The 21929-nt window shown below is 35.8% G+C and overlaps 1 protein-coding gene and 1 long non-coding RNA gene across 6 annotated transcripts in view; one reads left to right on the forward strand and one right to left on the reverse strand.

Moving 5' to 3' along the window:
• ddr1 (discoidin domain receptor tyrosine kinase 1) overlaps nucleotides 1-8135 on the reverse strand; it is a 33685-nt gene extending 25550 nt beyond the window's left edge. For 4 of the 5 annotated variants that reach the window (XM_019119157.2, XM_019119158.2, XM_042740850.1 and 1 more), the window contains exon 1: nucleotides 7777-8135. The gene's annotated coding sequence lies outside the window, so the exon portion shown is untranslated. Of the gene's footprint in view, nucleotides 1-4501; nucleotides 4566-7776 lie in introns of all 5 variants that reach the window. The other variant, XM_042740849.1, reaches the window with a different exon arrangement.
• A 114-nt stretch (nucleotides 8136-8249) lies between these two features.
• LOC109106694 overlaps nucleotides 8250-21929 on the forward strand; it is a 36290-nt gene continuing 22610 nt past the window's right edge. The window contains exons 1-2 of the long non-coding RNA XR_006156691.1: nucleotides 8250-8372; nucleotides 10488-10576. This is a non-coding gene — a long non-coding RNA (uncharacterized LOC109106694). The remainder of the gene's footprint in view (nucleotides 8373-10487; nucleotides 10577-21929) is intronic.

Here is a 21929-nt window from a genome sequence, read left to right on the forward strand (position 1 = left end):
AGTATGGGTGTTTTTGAGTCTATAACCCTGAGTTCAAGTATGGTTGTCAAACAACATATAACACTAGGGACATAATGGCTGGTGAATTAAATTTTCATGAACGCATCTGCACTGAGTTTAACCCCCATGAGCTGGGACAGAGACAAACTTGGGGGAAAAAAAATAATGAATACATAATTAAAATTCACAAAAATCTACTACATCACACAAAGAAATGTATGGTTCGTATTTCTGCAAAAAAAGTAAAGAATAAACACTTTAAACTGTACAAATTAAAAAAGGTCTGTGGCTGATCTACAGACAGTGTGCACATCAAAGAACACAGACAGATCTGGATCATTTCCATAATGACCAACACAATCTACCAAGAGCAGCGCAGATCAGCATCTGGTTAAAACATCCTTTTTTGGGGTTGTAAATAATGGCACAAATACCCGTAAATTGACGACTGCAGTGCAAACCTTAGAAATCACCGTGTTTTCATTTAAACACTCTCCTCCCATAAATTTTGTGCCTGAAAGGGAAAATCCTACAAATGCATACGCAAATTTACATCCCCCTTTCAGAATCTCCAAAATGTTAATTATTTTACCAAAATAAGAGGGATCAAACAAAATGCAAGTTATTGTTTATTTAGTAATGAGCTGAATAAGATATTTCACATAAAATATGTTTACATGAAGTCCACAAGAGAAAAATAATAGCTGAATTTATAAAAATGACCCCATTCAAAAGTTTACATCCCCTTGAATCTTAATACTGTGTTGTTACCTGAATGATCCAAAGCTGTTTTTTTTTAATAGCTGTTAATGAGTTACTGTTTGTCCTGAACAGATAAACTGCCTGCTGTTCTTCAGAAAAAAATCCTTCAGGACCCACAAATTCTTTGGTTTTCCAGCATTTTTGCATATTTTAACCTGTTAATTTAGTTGTGTTGCGGCTTGTTTTTATTTTGTTGTGCACTACTAGGCCACCGTACAAATTTCATAAAATTTTTTTTTTTTTTTTTAATAAATAAGTCACCCTGTCAAATGTCAACAATTATTTTATAGAAATTATACAAAAATAGCTTTTGCCACTTTTAACAGAAAAAGTTAATAGAGAAAAGAAAGAAAATTTTCAGGGAGAAAGGAGGAAGGGGATTTGGATTCAAACCTGCATCTCGTGTACTTGGACCACAGTTCACAGCTGCCCTAAGTGCTAACTGCTAGACCATGTCTCTGACAAATCTTCTCTTTAATTTTCAATAAATCACACAAAGTATGCCATTGCTTTCATTTCATCACCATAACAACGTCATAGTGTTGTTATACAACACTGATTATGTAAAACAGTGTCCAAACTGTTTAAATGATAGTGTTGATTGTGAAAATGTGAGTCCCGCTGACTCCGCCAGGCAGATGAAAACTTTCCAACCACTCAATCCAAATCTGTGGAGAATGACTGAATCAATGCATGTGCTCACGCTGCATGAGAAAGAATCAGTGAGTAATGCTCATACTGAAGAGACTTAGTATCCTCAGCTCTATTGTTCTGATGTTTCCCTTTAAACATCAGATACAATGGAATTTCCTCAGTGCCCAAGTGGCCTATGATTCTTTAACTCAAAGAGGGCGACCACAAAATCTCTGAAACACATCACCTCTGAAGTTGGCTCTCCGACAGCGACAGTGTTGAAGAATGAAGGGTCGTGTTTACAGTTGGACACACCATTTTTATGGTAAATCATGACTCAGGTGTGCGTCAGTCCCCGCACTGACTCAGTCACACGGATGAGCTGTTCCTTTGGCAGTCCTGCCAAGATGACCATTAACTTGTGAATTTGTGTCTGACAGGAAGAGGAAATCTGAATTACTCAATGACCAGGAAAAGTGAGAGGACAAATGAAAGAGCAAGCAAGAGAGTAATGAGCATGAGAGAGAACAAAAATGACAGGAAGGTTTAGTCACTTTACAAGAAGTGAATATTTTCCTGGAATTATTCGGGATGGGCCAAATTAGAAAAGCCGCTGTTATTTAAAGCCTCATCTACATGAAAACCTCACCCAGCAGACATTATATGCCCTTGACCTGCCAGGTACATTTCTGCACTTGCCAGATTCACCTCGTCACCCCATCAAAAACTCACAGCTGACAGTTTCCACAATACACCCAGGTCATTTGTAAGGATGCCAAATCCACTTTCCCATGCACTGATATCCAGAGAACTTCACCCTATTCAGTTTAATTGAGCTAATAAAACAAGAAATGTGTTTTCTTGTAAGTAACCATTTGTGTTCACCTACCAATTATTTAAGAACTGTGAGGTCAGATATTCCATTAAATGGTAGAACATGCCCCATGAACATTTTATGAAGTCTGAAATGTTCTATGAACTGAGTCTGACCTCTTTTACATGAAAGTTTGGGAGAAACATGTCTATCTAATCATGTCAATAGAGACCCAAGGACATGCTAGTGGCTTTACCTCATTCCTTGGACAACTTTTCCAGCAGCATCTGTCCACCCACTGCAACTCTACCTTTATAATTTAATCTTCATTAATTCATTTCCAAGTGACATTATTCCAAATCTACATGTACCATTACCAAAGATTATTTAAAATATGCAAATATAATTAACACAGAAAGTTGAGATAAATGGCAGTAGTAACTATACAGTACATGCACCCAAACAATCCATTAGTAATCGCATTGATGGCCTTCATGAAAACACCTCAATCAATCTGAATGGACTTTCCTTTGAAATAAAAGGGGTGGGGCAGACCTGGAATAATCCTATCAGCAGGAAAAAAAAAATCATGTAAAAGCTTGAATTGACTATCTTCTCTTAGCTTTCTTTGAGATATGTAATCAAGGCAAAAACAACAGTAACCACTGGTAACTGGCAAACCATTGGTGAAATGTGCATCCACACTACTGATAGGTTTGACTGCAGAAAGCTGACAAAATCAAAACTCATCATAGGAGAATCACTAACTGTTTCGGTCAACCCTCCAAAACCATTTTGGCCGAAACCAGATTTCCTTTTATTGGTGCTTGGACCAAATATTTTCAGTGGGACGAAACTACTAACAGCATATTGCTTCTCAACAAAGTGACTTGTTAAACTGTATTGTTGGTGGTTAGTAAATAAGGTGCAGGCTTGTGTAATGAAATACCACCCCTTAATATCTTCCTCAGGTTTGTATCACTTTATGATAGCAAAATTTAGCTTTGTCATAATAAAAAGAACTCTGAGATGAACAAAACAGTCCATTGATGTACAGTAAAGGCGGGTTCTACAATGAGTAAAAGCAAAGAGAGAAGCGTGATACTGCTCTTTTGTGCAGCTGAGTTAGAGCACTTTGACTTTGGACCTTGAAGTACAATAAAAAAAGAGAATAAAAGATGAGTACAGTCTTTAGATTGAGGGTTATTAGTCATTCAAAATGGGTGAAAAGACAAAAAAAGGATAGGATTTTCAAAAAGTAGACAAGCCAAAAGTAATAATAAACAGAACAACTCCAAGAGGGTCCTTGCACCATTGATGCTCAGGCTCTAGAACAAAAAGAAAGTAAAAGAAAATGGAGAGAACAGGTGCTTTAAGCAGTGTTTTATGCCCCAAAAAACATTACCTGAATGCAAAATCTCCTTCAGAAGCATAGCATCAGATCGCAAAAGATGTATCTTGACTGTTGATGATTTTTATTTGACTGATTTGATGCATTCAGATATCACAAAAGCAGAAAGAAGTTCTCAAAGGATTACTAAAAACTCAAGAAGACAAGCACAAAAATGCTGAAAACTGTTTTAATAAGCAGAAGTGAAAGTTGTCATGGTCATGGTTGTTTTCAGACGAAAAACACTTACCGAAGCTGCAGCTTTGATGTTGAACGTTATTGTTTTCACGAACAAGTGTCAAAAGCTAAGTTTGCTTGAAGCCATGTGTAATTAACGAAGAAATAAATGAGCCTGGCAGCAGTTGTGAAGAAAGCATATATGTGTTTGTTAGTCATCCTCTATGCAAATCAAAACTGTCCTACCTGTTCAAACACATTTTCATATTACATTTAGGTTTATACACCTGCAAATATACCTAGAGGACATGCTAATAAGTTGTTTTCTCACCAGTCAGACTACATAATACAAACAGCTTGCCCACTTTGTGTTGGATGATGTATCACTTCTTCCAGTAAGAAACAATCTGAATAACACTTTGTTTGTTGCTCTCCCTGCTTTTCATGCGCAGATCTGACTGTAATGTTTCACATTGTGGTTACCCCCTCAAGTCAATCTTTCATTAATGAAAGCAGAACCATTATGTAAGAGTGATTCATAAAGCCTTTTAGAACATAACATACAAATAGGCCAAGGATCTATGAACATTGATTTCTTCAATGATCCAGGCTTTAACAGACGGGTTATGCATGAATCATAAAATACATGAACAGCACAAAATGAAGAGCATGATAAATGAAAAAAACAGGCAGAATCTACAGCAGTATCAACCTTTAAAATGTACCTTTAAATCTTTAGGTTGAAATAATGGAGATGGAGAACAAGTGTGTTTGTTCGCGGGAGCAAATCTGGAAAACATACACAGTAAGGCTGTCCAGTTGTCTGCAGCCAATTGTCTGGTTTTGGTGTGTTAAATTATGGTTAGAGCTAAACTGTGCAGGACGTTGGCCCTCCAGGTACAGGTTGGGACATCCCTGATATACAGCATTTGTCTACTTGATTCCATCAGTGTTCACATAATTTTAAAAATGTTTTTTTGACATATTTTTCAACTTAATTGAAAATCTCAAATATTCCTAATTATTAAAAAATGTTAATGTGATCCTCACCATGATAACATGTTAATACAACAATTTTTTTCCCTGCATTTTTCTGCATGCTGCTTGCACCTGACTTATTTTTTGTATAAGTCATAATTGACATGACATAATTATGAGAATTTAGACATTTTATGAGCTAGAAAGTCATAATGTCACAATTGTGACTTGTGTCAATTTCATCGCTCTCTTTCTCTTTTAACTTTGTCATAATTATGACTTTTGTCATAATTATGATTTAACAAATCATGTTTTTTTCTTATTTGGCAAAAAAAAAAAATTGATTCTCATAGGTGTATCTATGCCAGAATACGTATGTATGAATCGTATATTTAATGCATTTTGGAATATTAAACTTCTAAACAAAAATTATATATTGACCTCTATGACCTTAATAAATGTTTATGTACACACAAACACCCACAGCACTCTAAAAGAGCTGACAAAAGAGACTGAAGATAGAGACAGAGATGCGTAACTGATAGATGAAGAGATGGATGGATGGATAGATGATTTACAGCTAACATCAATATGGGACAGCAAGGAGACAAACAGTGATGGAAGAGAGAAGGTGAACAGAATGTGATATGAAGTAAAACAGATTACTCAGGAGGATAAATCACAGTATTGAAAGTATGTGGACTGAAGAGAAAAAAAAATCAAAGTGAGAGAGAGAGAAAGAGAGAATTATAGGGTGTGTCAAACGACAATTTAATAGATGAAATAAGACCGTCTGGTGTTAGTTCTGACTGAGAGGACATTTCCCTACGCCATCCGTGTCTTTTTCAATCCCTCTATCATTACCCACCACATGCTAGTCAGAGATTACCTGGCTGTTTAGACACATGAGTGTGGAGACAAAACGGTTTAAGAGATGCATGAAAAACAATTCATTGTTAGCTTAAATACACACAAAGACACTCACATCAAGAATGAAGTGAAAAGCAAAGTAAAGCAATTTATAGTTCTTTGTATTCAAGTCAAGCCAAACCTCCCTGGGATAACGACCCAGCGGAGCGTTCTTGGGCGATTTCTCGATAAACAAACTCATAATAAAACCCTCACTGCACAGATCAATGCTTTCGACCTCCTCAGAGATGTTTGCAGAGTGTCTGTTTGCCTACACACACAGACACAGACATTCCTCTGTACCCCTCTTTGCATTTGGTCCCCTCCCTTGGTGACACAGCACAATTCAGTGCACTTTTCATTGTGTCTTTATTCACAAGCCTTCGAAAACCCATTTTAAACAGAGAGAGAGAGAGAGAGAGAAGAAAAAGAAGATAGAAAAGGGGGGAGGGTGAACTTTCAGCTTCATGGTGCATTCATTAGCATCTCTTCATTGCTTTTGCGCATACACCGCATTATCTTTTGCCTGTTCAGAAAACACAAAACCTCTGCTGAAATACCAATAAACCCCATAAAATACTATTTGTATAATATTTTTACTAGAATGAAAATTAGATGGAAATAATCTGACATCGTCTGAATGAAATCCCTTGGCTCTATTACAATGGTTACCATGGTAATGCTCCTTCTCTGCTTTTTCAGAAAATTGACTCTCCTTTTTAATGCAAAAGTCCACTTATGTGTCCATTTTTTCGTATGGATGGTAATTTAGGTGCATTGAAAGCAGTTTAAAGTTGCTCTCTTGACACTGATCCATCCACAGGGTCTTGCGGTGGTCTGAGATCATCTCTGCCACTGAAGGGTCACAACAACCCAACTAGTTCTCGTGACAAAACTTTACTTTACGAGGTGGAATTTCGTATGATGATGTGATTTGTATGGGAAACATATATTTTTTAGAAAAAGGTAAACAAGGAGGTCCACCCCTAACCTTACAGTCAATGGGGAGCTATACATAACATATAAATGAATTGGTACAAATTTAATTTAGCCACAAATTTGCCAAAATGTAAAATACTTACAAACCGCCATGATTTTGGACTTAAACAAAACCACTACTATTTTACCCATTTAATCCTAGTAACATCTGGTACCAAAATGTAGCTTCCACTTTGAACGGTTTGAGTTGATGAACTTACATGGAGCTGTAAACTACATAAGTGCACACTTTATTAGCTTCATTTTTACATGTTTAGTGATAACAGTCACGTCACTAGAGCGCTTAATTCAATGTGTTCCTCTGAAAGATAATATCTGATAAACAAAGGTATATTGTTTAATTTCTCTATTCAAGAAGTAAAAACACGTGCTCAACAATTGTGATTGAATCGGTTAATGTGGTAAACCATCATTTACAAGCTGTAAATAAGTTCAAACACCAAAAGCAATCGTGAATCAGTGCATAAGGTCTTATAAGTAGTTTGCATAACTCTTACAGGTTTAACACTATGACTCTTCAGTCTAGCGTGTTTTAGAGACTGCTCTGCAATAACAGTTTAAAGCAAGATTGCGGTAGCCCATAAATACTAACTTACGTGTAATGCCGGGGCCACAGGTGGGTAAATACACCACCAGAATGACCCACAGCAGTTTTCTAGTCATTTTACAGTTTTTGTTCTAATAAATGTTCCCATTAAACCCTGGTTCCAGGTATCATAACCATAACTAGGAACCATTTAAATTCGCCGAGCGGGTGTGAATAACAACTTCACAAACAAACAGCACGACTCCGCACCAGACCGAGCGCATCCCCGGTGCCGTGGCAGACGTCCAAACTCCTCACATACACACACACCGAGACTCTTGGACGCCATGCACGAGACAGACACGGTTACGTTTACTCGCGCGACGACTTAACACAGTCTAAAACAACTAGAGGTTAATGGAAAGCCAAATGCGGTTCCACGCGGCAGTCAAAACAACACTGACAATCGCAATCCGAATATCTACAGCGCATTTACTAACAACGGCATTGTAAAAAGTAACGTTTGATTTACTTATCATAAAGAAACTACACGTATATGTCATTTTCATTTATTTGCTTATCACTTACCTAGAAGTCTGTCAGAGCGAGAAAACGTCTCCAAATGCGTCGCCCGATCTGCTTTTTAATCCGAGTTGTTCACTTTGGCAGGTTGTTTATATACTAGGTAAATATAGTCTGGCACAGTCTAATGAGTTTGTGCTTAAAGCCACAAAAGCACCAATAAATAAACCGAGTCAAGAAAGCAAAGGCAGAAAGTTTCTGAAAGGAGGCAAGCTGTACGTCTCACGCTCGAAAAGGTTTGTAAGTAGGAATATTCTGTAAGATCCGACTCTGGCGTCCTTATTTATTTCTCAATCAGTGCTTCTCTCTCCGCGCGCTCATAAGCGCTTAGCTTTTAGACCTCTTTCTCTTCCCCTCGGGGCTCGCAAACACGACCAGGTGCTCATTTACATAACTGCACTAGCTGCGTCCAATGGCAGCCCTCAATCAGGTGCTTCTTTGAATATTTCATGAGACAATTGACCAATCCGGAGCGAGTAAAGCAAGGCACCCGTGACCTGGCAGCGCCGCTGTAAATGATACTCAGCGCTTACCTCTGAGCGACTTTTAAAAAGTGTTACAGGAACGGAGAGATTTGGGGAATATGAAATTTAATATTGCTGGTAAGGAAATAACAGGATTTACCTTGTTAACCCTTTCCGGTGTCCGCCGTAAATCTTGTACTCGCTGCTACATTTCTAATAACTAATAACTAAACATTGTTGACTTTTCCCACAGGGTTTGACGTAAGCGTCAAGAAATTAGCCTTTGTAGTGTTTAAAGGTAGCATTATTAAAGAGTAAAACTACAGGAATATACAATTATCTCCTGAGGCAAGACAGTAAAGCGTGTTAAAAGACTAAAACCTGAGCTCAGAGGCAATAAGGAGGAAAAGTAAAAGAAACGTCGTTAGATTAAAAAGTTCAAACGCTATGCTAGATTCTGCAGATGTACAAATAAAGGAGAATGAACGGGTGTGGTGCTTTAATCTCAGTGAAAAGCTATATTAAAAGTAAATAAGAAAGGTAGAGAAGGGTGGGTGAGTGAAAAAGCTATTCCACAGCTATGTGTTGCTACTTGCCCATTCACTGGAATGAGATGGGAATTGGAAACTTGTTGGCAGTCATTCAGTAACACTGAGGTAAATAGTGAACTGAGAGAAATCGCAGCCTACCTAGCAAGTCAATATTGTTTCTCAAAACCTATTGACCGCAGGCATCGTGTAAGAGCACGAGCATGTGTGAAGGTATTGCTTTTTATGGCACGGAAAGAATTTGCACAGAGAAGTGAAGCATATTTGAGAAAAACAGAGAGAGATATCATTTAACATCAGGTTTGAAACTGTAACAAAGGTGTGTTTAAGGAGAGAATGTGTTTAAAGAGAAAAAATAGAAGAATTGAAGGAGTTCCAGTTCAAACTTTGTTTTGAAAGCAGCTTGTTCTTTTGTCCTGTTCGTGCTGAATGCACAATTGTGCATGACCTGGTTTGACTTTGAATATGATTAACTTTAAACCACACACAGTTTTAATGGTTAAAGATTCTGACCCAAATCCCCTGCTTGTTTTATTCTTTCCTCACGTTTTGCTTAGTAAAGTCGCCATGAAAAAAATTCACCCTATCTAGTTTCTAGATGCATGTTAAATGTATTTTATTAATGCATGTTCATTTTTTTTAAAAGATGTTTTCAATCAAAATGCCAACTGGACCTTTCAGTGAAAATGACAGACGTCTCTTTGGTGGCTTACAGAGAACTTCGACAATCATTTAGTCCACTTAAACTGGATGTACATCACTATACAAATAAAAGAGATCTGATGCAACTTTGGTTTCTTTGCAACTTTAAAGTCGGCATGAAAATGAAATTCACTCCTCTTTTCTAAATGCATATTAATAATTTTATTTTTAACACTTCATGTATGTATATGTTGTATTTTTATTTATTTTATTTATTTAGTTATATTTTACCTTTTTTTGTTGTTGTCATTTTTAACCAAAACATCAGTCTTCAATGAAATGGCAGACTTTTCTGTGGTGACATATGCCAGGCTTTTCCTATCATTTTACTTGGATATAAATTACAACAAGAAGAAATGATCAGTCGCTGTTTCCATTACATCATGACTTTAAATTACTGACTGGTTCAGTGGCTGCACTTCTGTAGTTAAAAAAGTTGAGAGACATTTCAATGTTGAATTTTATGTTCCAAGTGATTCAACTAATCTTCACGTTTTCTAATGAAAATCAATACTGTGAAGGGCATTTCACCACAGTGCAATAAAGCTGAGGGTACGTCCTTGAACAGATCTTAGTTTACCAGGGTGCCACAAGAAAAGACAGGAACTATAACTTTTCAACTGAGTTAGAAAATTGAATGCCTCCTCCAAAGGCTTAACTTGTGATATAACCCGATTACTTCTTCCACTCCTTCTCATTTCTTCCCACTTCCCTCTCTCTGTTTTCCACTCCCTCCCTTTTTTACCTCTCCCCCGCTACCCTAGTTTTATGTGTTGCTCTGGCAATCTGCGATCCCCCTGTAATGTTGCAATGACCTTTGCACATTGTTTCTTTGGTTTCCACTAGTTGGACTGGCTTTGTCTCACTCTCTGATTCGTTCTCTTGCTGAAGATAAGGTCCTCTGTGTTACGCTTGTTGAATGACTCTTTTTTTTTTTTTTAACAGATCTCTTCCACAGCTAAATTTCCATTCTTCTCTCTCTCTCTCTCTCTCTTTGATTCAGCTAAGCATGAAAAGCAGGCCTGATCCTGTGTGGAATTCACTGTGAAGGATGGAGAGGGAAGAGAGAAGTGTGGCTGAAAGGAGAAGGAGGTAAATCTAATCTGAGTGAAAAGTGAAGCTGGTTAGAGTGAAAAAGAGAAAGACAGGGAAGTGAGACGCACCTGAAAGAGCCTGATAGTTAAAGAGTTTTACCCCCTGAGAAGCCAGTAATGCATGACATTTTAATACATTTTAATGAAATGAAAAAATGGGGTTATGTGATGCATGTAGAATCAGCGAACATTAACAGTTTCACAAAATATGAATAATGAATTCAATTATGAAACACAAGAGGTTTAAAATGTTAGTTCAACCAAAAATGAAAATTAGCCTGTGTTTTACTCACTCTCAAAGCATCCTAGGTGTATGTGACTTTATTTTTTTAGACAAATCCAATCGGAGTTACATTAAAAATTGTCCTGGCCCCTCCAAGCCTTTCAATGGGGGTAAGCAGGTGTTGGTTGTCAACAGTCCAAAAGACGTGAAATAAAGTGCACGCATCCCTAATAAACGTCCCTTACACAGCTCCGGGGGGTGAATAAAGGCCTCCTGTAGTGAATCCATGTGTTTTTGTAAGATAAATATCCATATTTCAAACGTAATAAAGACTTTTTTTTCTCACTTCTGCTGATTGTCATAAGCAGAAGCTGCATATGTTCTACGTCATCCACCTGAACGCGTACCACAGTCAGTGGAAGTGAGAAAAAGGTGTTTATTACATTTGAAATATGGATATTTATCTTACAAAAATGCATGGATTCGCTACAGGAGGTCTTTATTTACCCCCGGAGCTGTGTGAGGGATGTTTTATTACAGATTTGCTCACTTTATTTCACGTGTTCTGAACTGTTGACAACCGACACCCTCTTACCCCCATTGAAAGGCTTGTAGGGGCCAGGACAATTTTTAACATTTAACATTTAATCATTTAGCAGACGCTTTTATCCAAAGCGACTTACAAATGAGAACAATAGAAGCAATCAGATTAACAAGAGAACAACAACGGTATACAAGTGCCATGACAAGTCTCAGTTAGTCTAGTACAGAACACGTAGCCAGGCTTTCTTTTTTTTTTTTTTTTTTTTAAGAATATGATAGACAAGAAAAGAAAAGGTAAGTACTAGTATTAGTTGGTTAAGTGCTGGCAAAAAAGATGAGTCTTTAGATGTTTTTTGAAAATGAGTAAAGACTCAGCTGTTTGAATTGAGATCGGGAGGTCATTCTACCAGCTGGGCGCAGTCCAGGTCAGTGAGAGTGATTGTGAACCTCTTTGGGATGGCACTACAAGGCGTCCGTCACTTGCAGAGCGCAAACTTCTGGAGGGCGCATAAGATTGAACTAATGAGCTTATGTTGGATGTTGGATGTATGTTGGTGCCGTGCTGGTGGTCGTTTTGTAGGCAAGCATCAGTACCTTGAATTTGATGCGATATATAATATAACTCCAAATGGATTCGTCTGAAAGAAGAATGTCATATACACCTAGGATGCTTTGAGGGTGAGTAAAACACAGGCTAATTTTCATTTTTGGGTGAACTAACCCTTTAAGGCCTAAAGCATTTAGAAATTCATGATATGGGAATGTATCACAAATAACATCCCCTGAATAATAGAAAATAATAAACAAATAACAAATACTTCTTCTGACTTTATTTTTTACCTTCATTTGTGTTGTAATAAAAAAGATTTTAATAAAAATACATATTTTGTATAATTGTATGCACACACAGACAAATGTATGAATCATACAAGATTGTTTACTATAATGGAAACTTTAAATGGAATTAAAAGTTTCAGTGTAGTTTTGGCACACTTCTTGTTTAATATTTGCTTCTATCCGAATACTTATAATTGTGTCATTGCATCAGATACTTACAATGGCGTTGCTGCACAACCTCATGTATAGCACAATGTACATCATCCAACTTACAATAAATAATTTGCATTTGATCTAGACACATGGACAGACAAAACAGGATGTTTCCTGCAGAAAGGTACAAATACTCGTTATGGTCGAATAGTGGAATTAAATGCTAGAAATTACTTTAAAAAGCTGCCAAGTTGCATAAATGTGCAAGGTCACAGCTGAGAGAGAGCGAGAGATGCGCATGGCTTTGAATACCAACATAATAGTTTGCATACATAAAGCATTCCATATTTTAATAGTTCACTTTTACCAGTGTCATCTATACGATTTATGTAATTAAATGCTGATTAAAGTGAGGAAGCACAGATCATATGTACACCCATGAGTCCACATGTATGCACCCCTCCCCATCAACACACACAGCTGTTGAGGGACAGAGCGGCCTGATCACTCTCACAATGCAGAATGTGGGGAAGCGACACAAACTGGCATTCCACTCATTCCCTTACTAAAGCACATAATCTATCCATCTCTCCCCCTTACTCGCTATGGACCCCTCCCGCTACCTCAGTTACCAATGTCACACACATAAATCCTCCCCCACCTTCACACACACACACACACACACACACTTGAAGAATGGCAGGACACTCTCTGTTCTGTCCTCTCTGGTGTCCTCTTTCAAAATGGCTGGTTGTCTCAGGGGCCCAGAGGTTAGAGAGCTTCTCTAAAGTGTCATAAGAGCGTAAAAAGACATGGATGATTCAGGGAGGCAGTATAGAGGGAGGGTGTGTGTGTTTTGTGAAATGAGATCAGCCACATTTGGTGTCTGAGGCTCAAAGGAATGTAAGACTTTTGACTTTGTCCTGTTTGCATGTGTGTGTGATGTCGAAAGACAATGACAGTGACAGAGGGAGATTCCTCCTGGTGTTATGTTATAATCACATCACATTACTGATGAAATATTAGACACTGTATGCAAGTCAGACGTGTTTTTAAAAGTTGGATGAAGGATGAAGTACACAGATCCTGTGTTTAAAGTATAGATACCCTGATGAAATATCACTTCTTAAAAATATAAGTACTCGTTTTAATCATAATGACTCAAAGTACTTACCTTTGAATATATTAAGTATTAAATGTTAATCTATAATAATATAATAATAATATTTTCATTTATATATTTTAATAATATATTATATTATTTATATTAATATTAGTGTTCTCAAACGATTAATCGCATCCAAAATAAAAGTTTTTGTTAACATAATATATGAGTGTGTATAGTGTATGTTCATTATGTATATATAAATACAAACACATGTATATATTTAAAAAAAATTATGTTTATATATTAAATATATTTATATATAATATAAATATATGAATTTATTTACATGTAAATATTTTCAAAATATATACTGTATGTGTGTGTGTGTGTATATATATAATATATTTCTATGATTGTGAATGGTTATGTTTGTCTTTGTTTTAAGTTGGAATTTTAAGTTTTATTATTAGTTACTTTACATGGATATGTTTTTTTTTTACTAAAAATCAACACTGAGCCTCATCAGTAGCAAGTATGTGATAAAAAAATAAAAAATATTCTGTGGCTATGACATCACTTTCCGGTGTGTGGCACATCATATTTAACAACTTGCAGTGAACTGTGATGGTAAGTAAAATGACATAGCATTCTGAGGTAAATAATGTTAAGGTTATAAAAATAAAAACAACTCATGGATCATTTGTAATTGTTGCTATTTTTGTTATAGGATGTAATGGTGAATCAGAATTTTTAAAAATCACATTCATATTAATCTTCTTGGGGTTTTTTTATGCGATTTTGACACTGTCCCAGTTTGCCAATAGCATATTGTTAAATTGGGACAGGGTATTACTGGCAAACTGGGACAGCCATTCAAGTCATTCTAATGGAGGAATTAAGTTACCTTTTTATATGTCCCTCATACATAGTTAGTTAGCTAGATATTTCAACAAAGACTGACTTTAAACTATGCCGGCTCTAACGCATTCACCGTGAGACACACGCAATTAACACTTTTCACACGCTCTCACGCCACACATCCATTTTCTCACGCACAGAAAAATCGCGAAGCAAAGAGGACACGGAGACCGACATACTAGACAGAGCGGGTACTTATGATATAAAAAAATCTCAGCTCTCAGATTCTGTCAACTTTTATTACGAAATTCAAACAATAAATACCATTGTAGATTAACCTACCATACAGAAATTAAATTAAGCCTGTGTGCAATCAATTAATTCCTACAAGAAGAGATGTTAATGAAGGTTATTATTATTATTTTTTTTTTTTTTAATTTGTATGAAATAAATTTAACCCAATATAAAAATTTGTGGGCAGGCGAGGGAGGAGTTGGGTTGAATTTGCTGTCCCTGCACCCCTTCTTAAAATAAGTGATGTTTATTTATTGTTGTTGTTGTTTATATTTTTGTTTATATTGTTATTGTGTATTTAATTTATAAGGCCTACACTTGAATAACAACTGAATGTGTTTTAAGTGTCCCAGTTTTCCAATAAAGGTGTCCCAGTTTGACAGTAGCGCCTTGAAAAATGTGGTTTGGGGTCATTGTGTGTTTGAGGAAGAGTCATCCATCCTGTGTTCAATGTTTCTTTCTTTTTTATTGTCTATAGTATAGTAGAGCTCCTAAGCTATTTAGAATAGTATCATATGAGTGGCTAAGACATTTGGATCATAATAAAAAAGTATGCAGAATATAAATTTATCAGAAAGTGTCCCACTTTACCAGTATTTACCCCTATATATATATATATATAGATATATATATATATATTATATATATAAATAATATATATATAAAATCAACACATACATATATTATGTAAACAAAAACTTTTATTTTGGATGCGATTAATTGTTTGACAGCACTAATTAATATTATTATTAATTATAATTATTTTTTCCAATAATAACATTTAACATATTATTATTAATTTAAACATTTAAAAATAAATAATATTATTATTCAAAAATATATTTATAATTTATTATTTAAAAAAATCTAATTATTATTTTAAAAATTGGTAAAGAGTCTAATGTTCCAGAAATATTTTTTTAAAATATTGTTAAATAAAAAGTCCACTCAAAAAGAGTGAAGTAAACGTTTCCCAAATTTCAAATGCTAAATATTAAGTATTAAAATACAAAATTAAACAGTAAAATATTGTGTTACTGTCTACTACTGAACATACTGATCATGGTGCAAGATGCTAAAAACAACAGTGAGGTGCACTGCAAAGGTCAAAGACTTCCATCTAGAGCTTGTTTACCCAGACCAACAATTAATAAAACAAAGCAAATTGACCCAAGAACATATCATGCGTGAACCATCTCTTAGTTTGTGTCATTAACAATGGCATTGAGTTTCTTTAGGCTTTTTATGTTGCATTGATTATGGTAGCATTGACCCATTCTGTGTTAAACATATTAGTTTGCACATTTGAAGATACTGACCATTTTAGGTTACTCCCTTGAAGCTTTTCCAAAAGGTGAAGGTGTCAGAGGTCACAGGGTCAGGTTGCAGCCATGGCTGGGTGTCTGGGTGGGGGTCAGAAGGGTGTCAGTTCTCTGATCTCTTTTTTTTGGGGGGGGGGGTGTATTGGGTATTGGGAAGTAAAAATGCACCAGGTACAACCTCTGCTACTTCATCACTGATATCAGTCACCTTACATAGCTGGAGGAGTCTGCTTCATTGCTTTCATGGATCTAAAGTCTGTCAAATCACGCTGACAGGCTTCTGCATAACCATACTTTCAGTCAGGAACGGACAGCAGAGAAGCACAACTGCAGGAAAAGTGGCTTAGCTTCAGTGTGATGAGTTCAAACAGGTTACTCCCAGACCCATAGTCATTTCCTGAACAGTAATCCTACTTATTATTTGTTGAGCCTGTTGTTCTTTTCTATGTTGTGTAGTTTTCTAAGATATATTCGCATAGGCGTTTATCATGTTTAAGAGTCTACATATCTTTCTTTTGTGGGCCTGAATATTAATTCATTCATAAATATTTATGTTGTGTCTTAATTTATATTTTTCTACATTGTTTTGTGTGTTTTCTGTTTCTAAGGAAAATCTCCTTGAAAGATTAAAACATATGGGTTAGTGTGACCGCAGGTGTTCTTTAGCAGACGGTAATTGTGTTTGTGTCTGTCTGTGTTTTTGTGTCATGTGTTTAGATGTTTTTGCTCTGGTTGACCGCTTACATTATATACTCCAAGACTCAGGATTTGCAGAAAGTTCACCCCAAAATTAAAATGATGTCATTGTTTACTCAACCTTAAGTCATTTAACAAACCTGTATGACTTTCTTTCTTCTGTGGAACATAAAAGAAGAAACTTTGAATAATGTCCTGGTCTCTCTGTGTCATGTTGTTCCATACATCAAAGATGAACTTTCAAAAAACAAGTCACCATAAAAGTCTCAAGTTTCAATCACAAATAAACACCACAAACGGACGAAAATCTTGAAATCTCTCAATGGTGCATTCATGAGATTAAATGATTGTTTTGAGTGAGATATTTTCAATGAATCTTTGACTCGTTTGCATGCCAGAATGATTTGTTCATGAATCAGATTGATTCAGTTCACAAGGAAAATTCACTAAAATTATCAGTGAATCTGAGTTATTATTGGTAACTTAACTTAAAACTACAACTATTAAAACAATTATTGGTAATTGAAATAAAAAAAAAAATTAAACTTAGAAACTTTAACAAAATTAGAAATGTTACTAACTAACTGAAATAAGTATCAAAATTTACTAATACTGAAATAAAATAAAAATATAACCATATTTCAAGCACATAAGAAAATTACTAAAAAAAAAATTGTAGTTACTTAAAGTAAAATAAAAACTTAAAATATAAATATAAAAGCTAATTCAAAATAATAATAATAGTAATAATAAATATTATAGTTACTAAAATAATGCTGCTCTATCTGTTTTTCACCCAAAGATGTCACGTGATGTCAGGCATCTTGGAATATACTAAATGGGTCATTTGGGCCACTTGTATGATTCTTTCATGATGCTTCTAGTACCCATTTATTGTAATTTACTTGAAAAGTATTTTTCATAAAACCTTGTTTCATGTTCCACAGCAGGGTGGATAAATGATGATAGAAATGTCATTTTTGGGTCAGCTATCCCTTTAAGGCCCCACCCACAGACTCTTCAATCAGTCTGCTCACTTCATTCCCAGGTCTCTACAGGACCCTTCAGGGACTCTGATTCTTTTAACATGAAGAGAGAAAAGTGAAGAGAGCCTGAAGAGGGAGAGAGATCTGGTATTTCTGGTCTCCTTTAAGTTGCTGGAGTTCATGCTGTGACTACAGCACAAGTTTCACTTGACTTCCTCTTTCTCTCTCTTCCCTCCACCGCCTCATTCTTTTTCATGTGAATAAACATGTTTGTCATGTGAGAGGCCTGTTTCCACTGCAAAGTAAAAGTTAAATACAAAGGTAATGTAACATTATTTCTTATAATTTAGACTTAATATCTCTCAATATGACTTTATAGCTCACAATTGCAACTTTATTTCTCTTAATGAAGACTTAAATCTTACAATTGCAACATAATTGTTTCACTGTAAAAAAAGTTGAGCTAACTCAAAACCGCATTCGACTTGTTTAGTGAACTCAACTAGCAACTAATAACTTAAAAACTTTAGTTCATCTAATGAATAAAAAGCAGTCTACTGAATTTAAAAAGAACGGACACATCAACGAAAGATTATTTAGCATTTAGCAATACTAATCCTGTTTAGCAATCCTCTTGCGTTTTTAAAATCCAGTAGATAATATGGGGAGTATCTGCCTCTTAAAACTAAAGGCAAACAAAGATAAAATTTAAGTTGCTGGAGTTCATGCTGTGACTACAGTACAAGTTTCACTTGACTTCCTCTTTCTCTCTCTTCCCTCCACCGCCTCATTCTTTTTCATGTGAATAAACATGTTTGTCATTTATTTGTGGAAGTCTGTGGCCTAATTCATTAGTTCCTTTGTTATATGCTCATTGTGTTTCCTAATTATGGGTTCTCTCTTGCAATCTGTCTCTTTCCCTCTCTTTCTCCCTCCCACATCAGACAGAATTTGATTCTCCTCAGATTACTGTTATTTTCTGTCTCTGCCCTGAGCGTATGAGTGGTTAACAATGGTAATAACAGTTGAGTCAGGGTGTGGTGATCAGGTACTGTAGGTCGGCCTTTATAACAGCCCATCATAGGGGGTTATTTCAAACTATCTCCATGGAAACAGAGTGAGTGGGGGGGGGGGGGTCTAATTCTGCATTGACCGTGTGTGTGATAACACAACTGTCCTGCTCGCTCTCTTCTTGTCCGTTCCTGCTCTATCTGGCTTCACAGTGAGAGTGAGTGGAGTAGGGGGTTGCTGGGATTTTGGGAATGAGTGCCATTGCAATGCAATGAGAGCCCAAGCTAAAAATACCTATTGACACATAGACTCTAACAAACATGGTGAGCGGCAAACAGTCACACCACCCAAAACACACATACGCACATGTGGAAAACGGTTTAGTGGATCTGTAAAATCTCTGTGATGTGATTTATACACTTTTTTTCAGGTTTTTTTTTTATTTTATTTTATTATATGTGGTTTTTGGTGGTTTTTTGTTGTGATGTGATGGGATGTGTTTTGATGATAATTGATTATGTCAGTACTATTGTGTGCCAGCATAGTTTGGCCTCTCTGACTTGCAGTACTGAAAGCAGAGTCTAGATTCGGGCAGAAGGCAGGACACCTAATACACTTCACTGCCATCGCCAGCACCCAACTCGGAAGCAGACTAGAAACAACTGCCTGATCATAAATTACACCAGCATGTGTGTGTGTGTGTGTGTTCCTGAAGCACTGAACGCACTGAAATAAATGTAGGGGAGACTCCTATCCAAATATATACAATAAACACTATACATCATTTTCAGGCTCAAAATCATGAACAAAATGTGTTTATGTAGCTGAGTAAGGTCCTCTTAATAGAGCTCTTCAATCATGTGGTCAGTTTATAAGCCAAACTGGAAGGCTAATTCGCTAAATCCTATTCAAGACCTAGAGAGGCCTGTTTCCACTGCAAAGTAAAAGTTAAATACAAAGGTAATGTAACATTTTTTATTGTAATTTAGACTTAATATCTCTCAATATGACTTTATAGCTCGCAATTGCAACTTTATTTCTCTTAATGAAGACTTAAATTTTACAATTGCAACATAATTGTTTCACTGTAAAAAAAAGTTGAGCTAACTCAAAACCGCATTCGACTTGTTTAGTGAACTCAACTAGCAACTAATAACTTAAAAACTTTAGTTCATCTAATGAATAAAAAGCAGTCTACTGAATTTAAAAAGAACGGACACATCAACGAAAGATTATTTAGCATTTAGCAATACTAATCCTGTTTAGCAATCCTCTTGCGTTTTTAAAACCCAGTAGATAATATGGGGAGTATCTGCCTCTTAAAACTAAAGGCAAACAAAGATAAAATGTATCAAATTCAGAAGTTGCAATAAGATGCACATATACCTCAACACACGATTCTTAAACGGTGAGGATCAACAAATGTCGATTCAGTAAAAATATGAACTCTGATCCACATGACAGCTAACTGACAGTGACAACAGCAGCAGCAGCATAAATCAAGCCAATAAAATGCAAAACAATAGTAATATTTTAATAATCACCATAAAATGTTTTCAAGCTGCAATGCATGCATTGTTTGTTCAGATGACTCAATTTAGAAAGTTGGGAGAACATTTGGACATGCTGTTAACAGTTATTTGAGTATGTAAGTAAGATAAACAAACCAATTTTTACGAGTATTCTTGTTCAGGTCACACAAAATAAAAAACTGACACCTCCTACCAAAAATTCTTTGTTACAAGCTACTTTCTTACATTTGTAAGTAAGAAAGTTTTCGCAAGTTGGATTTTTACGGTGTTAATAAGTCACAAATGCGAAAAATAAAAGTTGCATGTATTTATTTTTCTAAATTTTGACTATACTGCATATCAGCACTTGCAAGTTTATTTCTTGTAATTTTAACATATCTTACAATTGCGATGTTATTTGTTTTTCAGAACAGACTTGAGACTTTATATTGCTCTGGAAATTTATTTTTATGCAAGTGAACATAAAAAATACTTTATGCAAGATGTGCTTTATATTTTAAAATTGTGCCGTCTTGTAAATGCAACTTTATTTTTCACAATTGTAACTTTACATTGCCCAGTGTGACTTCAAATCTTGCAATTGTGACAATATTTCGCGTAAATGCGGCTGTTTTTGCGCAATTGTGACTATATTGTGCAATTGCAAGTTTATTTTATTTTTTATAATTGTTACATATCCTTTCATTCTTATATTATTAATTTGCATATGTGAATTATATCATACAACTGCGAGTTTATTTCTTGCAGTTGTGACTAACATTTCACAATCTCACAATTCTCTGTTTTACTTTTTACTCAAAGGCAGAAACAGACTTCCATATTATGACTCTTTTTATAGATTGTATATATTAAGTAATAGAACATAAAAGCCTCTTCAGGCAAGTTAACAAACCTTATATTATCCACGAACAGAAAACTCCAATAACCTTTTCAAAATTCCATTCTCATGTCTAAAATAATTCATCATGTGGCCAAATATCACTGGAACCATAAATATTGTGGAGCTACAAGAGCAGTGACATTCCTTGCTGTGCCACTGTTATCAGTTCCCTTGAAGAAAAGACCAAATGCCACCTCTGTATTTTCTTCAGATACTGAAGCACACAACTCCATACTTCCATTTATCATTCAGGGTTATATACAAGCTACATTTTTCATTTTACTGTGGAAGACATTAATCAACCAGACATCCTAACTGGGAAATCCTTTCATGTGACCAATGGTATGGCTAACAGAGTCTGCCAAAATCACCAGATGTCTAAAAGAGCAAATTAACACCAATCAGATTAGAGCCATGTGTCTGGTTTCTGATTAACCCCTGCGTGACCTATGACATGTTTACCATTATTCACACTGATAAAAACTCAGACTTTGTCTCAGTCAATACCAGACCCTTGATTATACTGTTTAAAGCCAGACTGGTTTAATAGGACTAATTCATTCACTCTTTAGCGGGTGTTGCAGACTGGTTATGTACGTCATGTGAAAAGCAGGCTGCTCTACACTAATGCAACACATATGGACAGCACAAGCATGACCAATGACTCCTGTTAAAAGACCACAGAATTTCATTTGGATAATTTATGAGGTCACGGTTGAGTGAAATATGAAACTAGCGCGGAGCTGTCGGTGGTTACAAACCGGCAAATAGTTTCACACAATCTACAGCAAATTAGTGAGTTGTGTTTTACTGTTTTTTCAGAAGGGAAGATTATTTGTGTTGGTTATTATGAGCAAATTATGCTTGTGAGGCACTGTAACATATCCAAGTCACACCAGAAACCACAA

This window comes from Cyprinus carpio, chromosome B16 (genome assembly GCF_018340385.1).
Source record: "Cyprinus carpio isolate SPL01 chromosome B16, ASM1834038v1, whole genome shotgun sequence".
Taxonomy (NCBI): Eukaryota; Metazoa; Chordata; class Actinopteri; order Cypriniformes; family Cyprinidae; genus Cyprinus; species Cyprinus carpio.